This window comes from Mus caroli, unplaced genomic scaffold (genome assembly GCF_978045245.1).
Source record: "Mus caroli unplaced genomic scaffold, Mus_caroli_1 scaffold_16, whole genome shotgun sequence".
Classification (NCBI taxonomy): domain Eukaryota; kingdom Metazoa; phylum Chordata; class Mammalia; order Rodentia; family Muridae; genus Mus; species Mus caroli.
In genome coordinates this window covers 28,217,004-28,229,146 of record NW_028227271.1, presented here as the reverse complement: position 1 = coordinate 28,229,146, position 12,143 = coordinate 28,217,004, and positions in this window count along the sequence as shown.

The window sequence follows — 12,143 nt, the reverse complement described above, 5'->3', positions numbered from 1 at the left end:
TTCATATCCTCTTGGGGAGGGAGGGAGAGAGGGAAGAAGGGAGCTAGTGAATATGGTTTACTTCCTATCCTAAAGAGCTTTCTTGAAGGATGGAAACTGCTACCCAACAGACCCCAGCATACCCACACATGCTTTCCCAGAAAAGATGCACAGAACAGTTTAGGAGGTAAGTCTGTCCATGGGACAGGATGACCTCCTGCTTCTTCCTCAGGGGACATAGGGCACACAGCTAAGGCAGCAGACTCTTATTCTTCGACAATGCTATGCCACAGGCATACAAGTGTGACCTACAGAGGCAGATTCTGGCAATCAACAGGTCTCATGGCACGGGGGAGTTCATGGGATGTGTCTAGGGAGAGATGTTCCTAACTGATATGGTCAAGGGGTTATGATCGCCCCTGGGAGACTGTACAGCTAGGAGACGTGTTTGGTACTTGGTGGGGACCACACCACCTCCATAGTGCAGCTCAGTCTTGGCTTGCTGAGTGATGAAAGAAGCAACAGCTTCTTCCTGATGGGTTTTTTTTTCCTCTTTTTAAGTGATGCAAACATAGGCCAGATTAGACCAGATTAAAAGTAGATAAAGGCAGGTTTATCTGGAGGCAGCTCTCGAGTGGGTTCACCATTGTCACAGATGTCACATGTGGAAGTCAGTGAAGTTACACATCCAGGTTAAATAAAGCAAGGGGGTTTTATGGTTCTAGGATACGGGGTGATGACGTGTGATCTAGGATCTGGGATCATGTCCATCCATGGTCAAAACCAAGGCCCTGGCCAGAAACTCCAAGATGAGGAATGATGACAAGTTAGCTCAGAGTTTTCTCCGAGAAGGCAGAGTTGGGGGAAGGAGAAGCAGATGGGGTTTCCTAACTTGTTCCAGAACTGAGCAGGAGCTCCATCCCAACATCCCAACCTCTTTAGGTCTAGGGGCTCCCATTCAGATCTGGCTATTTCCTGCTGAAGAGGGATGGCATGGGGTGGGAGGATGAGGAGTTGGTGGGTTCATGGTCAGGGGGACGTTGGATGCAGAAGCATCTGGTTGCCTGTCATCCCGGACACTTCACAATCGCATTTGTGGAAGAAGAGGAGAAGGTGTGGGGCCTTAAAAAGAAAACGTAGCCGGGCGTGGTGGTGCACGCCTTTAATCCCAGCACTTGGGAGGCAGAGGCAGGCGGATTTCTGAGTTCCAGGCCAGCCTGGTCTACAGAGTGAGTGCCAGGACAGCCAGGGCTACACAGAGAAACCCTGTCTCAAAAAACCAAAAAAAAAAAAAAAAGGTAAATTAGTATCCTCAGCCCTAAGAATGGGCTAGCCTTGTGTGAAGAGCAAAGACTGCCATAAAGAGTGGAACACAGATGTGTCCTGCCTGGTTGTGTGAGCAGAATTCTTTAGACAATCTGTGGAGTGACTCAATCTGGGTCTCCTGCAGGTTTGTCATTTCCCCAGAAACATGCAGGTCTCACCCTATCAGTTATGGGGAGGTTAAGGTCCTCTAGTTTTGTAGGGCCACTGAAGCTTATAAGAATCTTACTAAGTTTACAAAAAGAGGCAAGTTTTAGACACGTTAGCATCATCATTTGTACTGACTGGTTTCTTGTGTCAACTTGATACAAGCTGGAGTTAGCACAGAGAAAGGAGCCTTGCTTGAGGAAATGCCTCCATGAGATCCAGCTCTAAGGCATTTTCTCAATTAGTGATCAAATCAGGGAGGGCCCATGGTGGGTGGTGTCATCCACAATGGGCTGGTAGTCCTGGGTTCTATAAGAAATCAAACTGAACAAGTCAGAGGGAGCAAGCTAGTAAATAGCACCCCTCCATGACCTCTGCATCAGCTTCTGCCTCCACGTTCCTGCCTTGTGTGAGTTCCTGCCCTGACTTCCTTTGGTGATGAACAACAGTATGGAAGTATAAGCTGAATAAATCCATTCCTCCCCAAGTTGCTTCTTGGTCATGATGTTTTGTGCAGGAATAGAAACCCTGACTAAGACATCATTGTAATCTATACTGAAACTCACATTGTAGAAAAAGACAGTAGACTCTTACCTTTCTGTCATAGTACAGGCTTGGAAAATGACTTCGGGTTAAAAGCATGAACAGTCTTTAAGATGAGCTCAGGGAAGACAACCCTTCCGTGAAACAGAAGGGGCAGAAACTCCCTCGGTCATGATTTGTACTGTGATAGAGACTGTGAAGCAGCGGCTTCTTTCTCTATCCAGAAGGCTGGGTGCACATAGATTAGACAAACCTTTATAATGAGAAATACTTTTAAGTCTATATTTAGAAAGCCAGAGGAAATTTAAAATCCTGAGCTTGTGACTATAATAGTGGATCATACAGTGGAAGGTTTTATGAGAGTTAGACTAATAGTGTATCAGAACTCTATTGGTTAATGTTAAAATTTTGAACTTTTGAAGCTTCATACAACAGTAACATAGCGAGGGATTGGAATCTGAAGCATTTTTTTCCATTTCTCTCATACGCCTTAAGTCATTTTTATATCACCTAAGATTTTTACACCCTCCAACCTCCATACCTTACGTTTACCAATCCCCAAATGCCTTCCTAGACCCTCAATCATCTTCTTAGATCCTTAAACATTTTCTTAGAAGCTTTTGGATCCTCAGACCTTACATAAACTTAAAACTTAACATTTTTTTTTTGTACCCAATTATTTGACATGAGACATAGGTGGTTGGTCATTGGGAACAGTCATTGTACGGTGAGTTTCTTTAGACACAGGAATAGTAAAAAGTTATATTGAATTCATTTTTTATTATTTATTTATTTATTTATTTATTATTATTTTTTTTTTTTTTTGGTTTTTCGAGACAGGGTTTCTCTGTATAGCCCTGGCTGTCCTGGAACTCACTCTGTAGACCAGGCTGGCCTCGAACTCAGAAATCCGCCTGCCTCTGCCTCCCAAGTGCTGGGATTAAAGGCGTGCACCACCACGCCCGGCTTATTTATTTATTTATTTATTTAATCTGTTAAGGAGGCAAATCGTGTCTAGACCTAGCAGCAGCAGCACGCGGAGAGCAAGGCTTGAGGCCTGATTTTTACACATGAAGAGGACTGAGAAGGCAGCTGAAGCCTTGGTTTGTGTGTTATTAAACTGATCCTCAAGGCCACGAGACCTGAGAAGGAAAGATTTTACCTGAGTAAGCAGGGAGGGACATAAAGAGCGAGCGGCTTCCAAGTCTGTTAAACATAACAGCGACTTACCAGCTACATGGGTTCTTCAGTGGTCAGTGGGGCATCCATTTTTGGCCTCCAGCCCCCCCCCCCCCCCAAATCTTACAGACTTTCCTGTAGAGCAGGAACTCAGGGAGACTGTCCTACCTTGTCTAGGGAAGGTGAGTCAGCTTCCCAGTATCTTGTCCATCCACAGTTTGGACAGTGTGTAATCAGCAGTAGAGATCAAGGGCAGTTTACAGCCCAGTGGTCTGCTTCGTCACATATGAAGCAAACTCCAGGTGAAGGTTCTTCAGTGCCCATCTTTTTTGGCGGAGATCAAGGGTGGTGTCAGGAGCCAGTGTCTCTCTATTACAAAAAGCTTTTTTATTAAACATTGTAAATGCTATCTTCTGTAGATCTTGGAAGTGTTTGAGGATCACCCGTCTGTCTACAGTATACCCAAAGAGACAAACACTGTCTTTAGTTAGTTACGTTTTGTTTAACTTTGAAAGCATATATAGGAGCCTTAACAAAGCTTGTTTTGGTAATTAATCATGACTATAAGTATAGTTATGAACATATTAAAGAATTCGATAGCCGGGCGTGGTGGTGCACACCTTTAATCCCAGCACTCGGGAGGCAGAGGCAGGCGGATTTCTGAGTTCGAGGCCAGCCTGGTTTACAGAGTGAGCTCCAGGACAGCCAGGGCTATAAAGAGAAACCCTGTCTTGAAAAACCAAAAAAAAAAAAAAAAAGAAGAAGAAGAATATGATGATGAGGTAATCGATAATTAGCTTGTATGATTTTTTTTTTTTTTTTTTTTTTTTTTTTTGGTTTTTCGAGACAGGGTTTCTCTGTGTAGCCCTGGCTGTCCTGGAACTCACTCTGTAGACCAGGCTGGCCTCGAACTCAGAAATCCGCCTGCCTCTGCCTCCCGAGTGCTGGGATTAAAGGCGTGCGCCACCACGCCCGGCTTGATTTATTTTTAATAGTTTATAAAATTAGGTTTAAGCTGAAGGCAATGGCAGGGCAGGAAAGGGTTAATAAGTTAGGGGGGGAAATGGCAAGGATCTTGGCTAGGGGAACTGTTATCACAAGGTTATAATTTTTTTTTTTATGGTTTTAGAGCTTTATTGTAGAAAGGCGGGAGGAAATAGGGATGATAGAGAGAGAGAGAGAGAGAGACCGGCCATGGCCAAGAGGAGAGAAAAGGGAAGAGAGAGAGAGAAGAAAGGCTAGACAGTAAGAAAGCTTAAAAAGAGAGGTAAAAGCTTAGAGCAGTTATAAATTATTTTGTAGCCTATTTGGTTATCAGCAGTGTAGAATTTAGCTTTAGGAAGGAAGTCAGAGAGGCATGTTGGGCTGAAAGAAGGGGGCTTTTTTGAGCCAGGTCAGTGAGCAGGTGGAGGGACTGTTGGAACGGTGTGGCTGGAACAAGCTGGGGGGCCCACATGGGCAGAGGGGGGCAGGTATGTGGGAGGAATGCAACAGCCCTTCATGGGCCTAAGGGAGAATGTTAGCCTGGGCTTTTTTCCAAGTAGGAGTGGGAGTTTTCTCTGTGCAGGTGGGATTTGGAAGGCACCAGATGGGGTTTCCTAGCTCGTGCAGGGAAGGAGCAGAGGCTCCAGCCTAACACTTCCAAGCACACCACAGATAATGCAGCTTTCAGGACTTACTAGCCAGAGGGGACTAAACACTCCACGGTGGCTGGAGCATTAAACTACTGTCGCAGGCTCTGTCCTATTGCTCTGAGGTGACGCCATGGCCAAGGCAACTCCTCTTTCCTTTCTTTCCTTTTTCCTTCCTTTCTTCCTTTCTTTCTTAAAAAATGTATTTATTATATGTAAATACACTGTAGCTGTCTTCAAACACCCCAGAAGAAAGCATCAGATCTCATTATGGGTGGTTGTGAACCACCATGTGGTTGCTGGGATTTGAACTCAGGACCTCTGGAAGAGCAGTCAGTGCTCTTAACTGCTGAGCCATCTCTCCAGTCCTCTTTTTTTTTTTAAGATTTATTTATTTTATGGATATGAGTACACTGTAGCTGTACAGATGGTTGTGAGCCATCGTGTGGTTGTTGGGAATTGAACTCAGGACCTCTACTAGTACTGGCCCCGTTTGCTCCAGCCCCACTCACTCTGGCCCAAATATTTATTTATTATTATATGGAAGTACACTGTAGCTGTTTTTAGACACACCAGAAGAGTGTCAGATCTCATTATGGATGGTTGCTGGGATTTGAATTCAGGATCTTCAGAAGAGCAGTCACTGCTTTTTTTTTTTTTTTTTTTTTTTTTTTGGTTTTTTGAGACAAGGTTTTTCTGTATTGGCCAGGCTGTCCTGGAACTCACTCTGCAGACCAGGCTGGCCTCGAATTCAGAAATCTGCCTGCCTCTGCCTCCCAAGTGCTGGGATTAAAGGTGTGTGCCACCACCGCTGAGTCATCTCACCGGTTCCCCCTCCCCTGCCCCCGATACCCCAAAGCAACTCTAAAGGAAAACTTTCATTGAACCTGGCTTATAGTTTCAGAGGTTTAAACTATTATCATCATGGTAGTGTAAGGGTCCATGATTCGCCAAAGAATGATACCCCAGACTCAAATAATATGTAAACACAAGGAGTATTTTATTCAGCAGAAGTTGGGGTCTCCCATTACCAAGATAGAGAGACAAACAAGTGAGTTCGAAGGCCTGGTTTTAAAGCACCCTGGAATTCCGGAGAATATGGGCTTTATCTTACTCTATCTCTAGGCATTCCTGAACCATTATCCAGTGTGAAAGCTGGAGCCTGGGGCTTTTGTTTTTTTGTTTTTCTATTAGCAATTGACTTGCTCGGGCTTGCCTGGACTTGCCCAGTTCTTAGGCCTAGTCTTCTTAACTACCAATTTGAAGTCTGTCATGAAATCAGCCTAGCCTTCTCATTAGGAAGTACGGCGGTGGCATGCAGGCAGACATGGTGCTGGAGAAGGAGCTGAGAGGTCTGCATCTTGATCTGCAGAAGGAGACTGTGTGCCTCACTGGGCATAGCTTGAGCATAGGAGAGCTTTGAGGTGACCCCGCCCCCCACAGTGACACACTTCCTCCAGTAAGGCCACACCTCCTCCAGTAAGGCCACACCTCCTCCAGTAAGGCCACACCTCCTCCAGTAAGGCCACACCCACTCCTAATGGTGTTGTTCCCTAGGACCAAGCATCCAAACACACGAGTCTTTGGGGGCCATCCCTATTCTAACCACCCTATGAACAATTATCATCCTGACAGGGAACATCGTGGCAGACCCGGTGCTGAAGAAGTAGTTAAGATCTACATCTTGGTCCACAAGCTGAGAGAGAGGGGGAGGAGGACAGTGGCTTTTGAAACCTCAGAGCCCATGCTCAATGACACACTTCCTCCAACAAAACGATAACCTACTCCAACAAGGCCACACCTCCTACTTCTTCGAAATAATGCCACTTCCTGCTGACAAAGCAGTCAAATATATGAGCCTGAGGCCCATTCTTACACAAGCCACCACAACATCAGGAGAACTAACGGTGGGAATGATATTACTTAATGGGCTCCAGAAAGGCCTCAAATATCTGAGGGTCATATTGCAGACAATCCTCTCACCTTAGTGTGCTCACACAGTGCTCAACAACTTCTTGGTCCCCCCATTTTCCTTTGATTTTTGTTTTTGTTTTGTTTTGTTTTTCTTTTTTTTTTTAAATATTTATTTATTTATTATTATATGTAAGTACACTGTAGCTGTCTTCAGACACACCAGAAGAGGGCGTCAGGTCTCATTACGGATGGTTGTGAGCCACCATGTGGTTGCTGGGATTTGAACTCTGGACCTTCGGAAGAGCAGTCGGGTGCTCTTACCCACTAAGCCATTTCACCAGCCCCATGTTTTTTTGTTTTTCAAGACAGGGTTTCTCTGTGTAGCCCTGGCTGTCCTGGAACTCACTCTGTAGACCAGGCTGGCCTAGAACTCAGAAATCCGCCTGCCTCTGCCTCCCTAGTGCTGGGATTTAAGGCATGCACCACCACTGCCCGGCCCCATTTTCCTTTGAAAATGTGTTAACTTTCTCAGGTTAGCACACAATGATGGGGTTCATCATGGCATCTTTATACACATGTATCATTAATCCTGGTTCTCATTTGTTTCCCAACTGCACTTCTGTTCTCCACCATCCGGGTGGTTCCTTTCTTCTTCATAATAGTCCTCAGGTCTGCGAGCCACTATCCCAGTAATTCTCAACCTGTGAGTCACGGCTCTTCTAAGACCATCAGAAAACACAGGTATTTGCATTATGATTCATAGCAGTAGCAAATTTACAGTTATAAACTAGCAGTGAAAATAATTTTATGGTTGGGTCACGGCAACCTGAGGAACTGCATTAAAGGGTCAAGGCTCTGGGAAGGTTGAGAACCACTGCACTATCCTGCCTCACAACTTCTGATCTCCTTCTTCCCTTCTCATGATGTCCTTTCAAGTCCTGTCCCGCCACCCCCACCCCTATATGAAGGGTCCATGGGGCTGGAGAGATAGCTCAGTGTTTAAGAGCACTTGCTTCTCTCGCAGCAGAGGACCTGGGTTTGGTTCCCAGCATCCATATACGGTAGCTTATAACCAGCCATCTGTAACTCCAGTTTCAGGGAATCCAGCACCTTTTCCTGCACCATTTGTGCATAGACACACATGCATATAAAACACTTGTACACATAACATAAAAGTAAAAGCAACTCACATTTAAAGCTGGTCGTTCATGCCTTTAATCCTAGCACTCACGAAGCAGACAGACAGAGTTCGAGGCCAGTCAAATCCCTATCAAGCTTCAGACCAGCAGGGGCTACATAGTACGATTTTGTCCAAAACAGATAAATAACATTCTTGTACATATAGGAGAAAATATGTACATATAGCTGGGCAGTGGTAGAGCAAGCCTTTAATCCCAGCACTTGGGAGGCAGAGGCAGGCAGATTTCTGAGTTCAAGGCCAGCCTGGTCTACAGAGTGAGTTCCAGGACAGCCAGGGCTACACAGAGAAACTCTGTCTTGAAAAAAAAAAAAAAAAAAAAAAAACTGAGAGAGAGAGAGAGAGAGAGAGAGAATATGTAGAATATTTAGCTTTCTGGGTCTGACTTATCTCACTTAAAGGAATGCTTCCCAGTGGAGTGTTCCCAGCAAGTGCTGTGAGTTCATTGTTCTGTATGGCTGAGTAATATTCTATTGCATATATGTGCCACATTTTCTCTGTTCATCTGTTGCTGGTCATCTGGGTAGGTCATCCACTCTAGGGCCCTTGTGAACAGTGAAACAATAAACATGGATGCACAAGTGTTTGTGTGCAGCGTGACTTACTGTTTCAGTGTATCTCCAAGAGTGGGTTAGTGGTAGTTTAGTTTTCAGCATTTTTTTTTTTTAAGATTTAGTTTTATGCAGCCGGGCATGGTGGTGCACGCCTTTAATCCCAACACTCAGGAGGCAGAAGCAGGCGGATTTCCGAGTTCGAGGCCAGCCTGGTCTACAGAGTGAGTTCCAGGACAGCCAGGGCTATACAGAGAAACCCTGTCTCGAAAAACAAAAACAAAAACAAAAAACCAAAAAAACAACAAAAAAAAGATTTAGATTTATGGCTTTGGACAGTGATGACACACACATTTAATCCTAGCACTTGGGAGGCAGAGGCAGGTGGATTTCCAAGTTCAAGGCCAGCCTGGTCTGCAGAGTGAGTTCCAGTACATCCAGGGCTACACAGAGAAACCCCGTCTCAAAAAACAAAAAAATAAAAAGTAAAAAAAAAAAAAAAAAAAAAAAATTTAGTTTCATTTTATGTGTATTGGCGTTTTGCCTGTCTGTTTGTCTGTGTGAAGGTGTTGGATCCCCCTGGAACTGGAACTACAGACAGTTGTGAGCTGCCATATGGATGCTAAGAATCAAATAAGTTCTCTGGAAGAACAGCCAGTGCTCTTAACCACTGAGTCACCTCTCTAATCCAGGTATTTCATTTTCTTGCTTGCCTGCCTTCCTTTCTCTTTCTTTCTCTCCTCTCTCTCTCTCTTTCTCTCTTTTTCTGTATGTTTTGAGTACATGTTCGTTTGCTTGGTTGGTTTTTGAGACCCTGTCTAACAGTCCTGGCTGTCCTGGAATTCGCTTTGAAGACCAGTCTGGCTTGGAACTCACAGAGATCCACCTGCGTCTGCCTCCCCAGAGTTGAGGTTACAGGTGTGGGCCATCACATCTGGCCATCATGTTTTCTTGATGATGTCCGTTCTGACTGGAGTAAGAAAGACTCTCAAAGCAGTTTTGATTTGCATCTCTCTGCTAGCTAAGAAGGTTGAACACTTCTTTAAGGACTTGTTGTCCATTTGCATTTCTTTGTTTAAGAACTATTTGGTGGGCTGGTGAGATGGCTCAGTGGGTAAGAGCACCCGACTGCTCTTCCGAAGGTCCAGAGTTCAAATCCCAGCAACCACATGGTGGCTCACAACCATCTGTAACGAGATCTGACCGTCTTCTGGAGTGTCTGAAGACAGCTACAGTGTACTTACATATAATAAATAAATAAATCTAAAAAAAAAAAAAAAAGAACTATTTGGTTCAGTACTTCACTCATTCATTAATTTTTGTTTATGTGTGTGCAGGTCCCAAAGCGGGTGTTGAATCCTCTGGAGCTGGAGTTATAGGAGGTTGTAAGCCTCCTCATGTAATGCTAGGAGCTGAACTCTGGTCCTTTGGAAGAGCAGGAAGAGCTCTTAACCTCTTTCCATCTCTCCATCATCTCCCTATCATCTCTCCATTATCTCTTAATCATCTCTCCACCTCTCCATCATCTCTCCATCATCTCTCTACCTCTCCATTATTTCTCCATCTTTCCACCCCAGTAGCTCATTTATTGATTGGTTGATTTGATATTTTGTAGCATAAAATTTACAGTTCTTTAATCTGCTAGCTGATATGTAGTTGATAAATATGTGTTCCCACTGTGTAAATTATCTCTCCACTCTTGTGATTGTTTCTTTTGCTATAGAGAAAGGAACAGGCCGGGCAGTGGTGGTGCACGCCTTTAATCCCAGCACTCAGGAGGCAGAGGCAGGCAGATTTCTGAGTTTGAGGCTAGCCTGGTCTACAGAGTGAGTTCCAGGACAGCCAGGGCTATACAGAGAAACCCTGTCTCAGGAAAAAAAAAAAAAGGGGGAGCATTTTAACTGCATATAATCCTATTAGCAAGCCTTGGGGTTGTCCCCTGTGCTGTGGGAGTCCTGTTCAGAAAATTCTTGTCTCTGCCTGTGTCTTAAAGTGTCTCAGACTTTCAAAGCTTCAACCCTTACATTATGGTCCTTGATTCATTTTGAAGAGGTTTTTGTTAACCATTTGTTAAAGGTGCTGTCTTTCCCCCTAGTAATGTTTTTGAAAGTTTTACTAAAAATTAAGTGTGTACTGCTGGGTCCTCCTTGTCCTCTGTTGGTCTATGGTCTTCTTACAGTGGCTCAGTACTAGAGAGGAGGATCCAGTATTGTCATTCGTTCAGCACTGCTAAGAATTCTTGAGTTAGGGCTGGAAAGAAGGTTCGGGGGTTAAGAACATTGGCTGCTCTTCCAGAGGTCTTGAGTTCAATTCCCAGCAACCACATGGTGGCTCAACCATCTGTAATGAGATCTGATGGCCTCTTCTGGTGTGTCTGAAGACAGCTACAGAGTACGCACATAAAATAAATTTTAAAAAAATTCCTCAGCCGGGTGTGGTGGCGCACACCTTTAATCCCCGCACTCGGGAGGCAGAGGCAGGTGGATTTCTGAGTTCGAGGCCAGCCTGGTCTACAAAGTGAGTTCCAGGACAGCCAGGGCTATACAGAGAAACCCTGTCTCGAAAATCCAAAAAAAGAAAAAAAAAATTCCTCAAGCTATTTGGGTGTTTTTTTTGTGCTTACATGTGAATTTTGAATTACTATTTCTAATAGAATGTCACTCTATATTTGATGGAAATTGTGTTGAATCTATACATTGCTCTCAATAATGCAGTTTTAAAGGACTCCAGTCAAACAGAAAATATCTGAACCAGTCTTTTTTATGAATAGCAAACACCAGTACATAATTCCTTTTACTGTATAATTTCATCATCTATGCTATAAAGTAGGAAAAGTTTATTTTAGTCAATCTATTCATTTACTTTGTCCTATTCCTTCAGGGGTGTACCCAGTCCAATGTCAAACTCTCCATAATCTATCACAGTTTTCAGCAATGTTTAAAAGTCCAAAGTTCAGGCTGGAGAGATGGCTCAGAGGTTAAGAGCACTGGCTGCTCTTTTATTAGAGGTTCTGAGTTCAATTCCTAGCAACCACATGGTGGCTCATACCATCTATAATGAGATCTGGTACCCTCTTCTGGCTTGAAGGCATACATGCAGGCAGAGCACTGTATACATAATATATCTTTTTTTTTTTTAATCCAAAGTTCAAAGTCTCTTCTGAGAGTCATGCAATCTCTTAACTGCAATCCCTAAAAATTATAATCAATAAGCAGATTACATATTTTCAACATATCATGGCACAGGATATACATTATTGTTCCAAAAGTAGCTGGGCAAACTCTAAAGTCTGAATCTCCATGGCTGATGTAAAACTTCTTTTAGCTCTGTTGTCTATAACACAATTCAATTCTGGATTGGTTCTCCTCCCTATTAGCAACTTTCTGTGACAAGTATCTCATGGCTCTGGCATCTCTAACATCTTGGGATCTCCAAGGCAACTTCAACATTACAGCTTCTTGTTCCAATGTCTGGAATTCACACATAATCTTCCAGGCTTCTCAAAAGGGCTTGGGTCACTTCTCCAGCTCTGCCCTCTGTAGCACTCTAGGCTCTGGTTGACTCCACTCCACTGCTGCTGCTGTTCCTGGTGGTCATCCCATGGCACTGGCATCTCCAACACACTGGGATTTTTCACTGCAATCAGGTTTCACCAAGAGCCTTTCACAGGCTCACTTT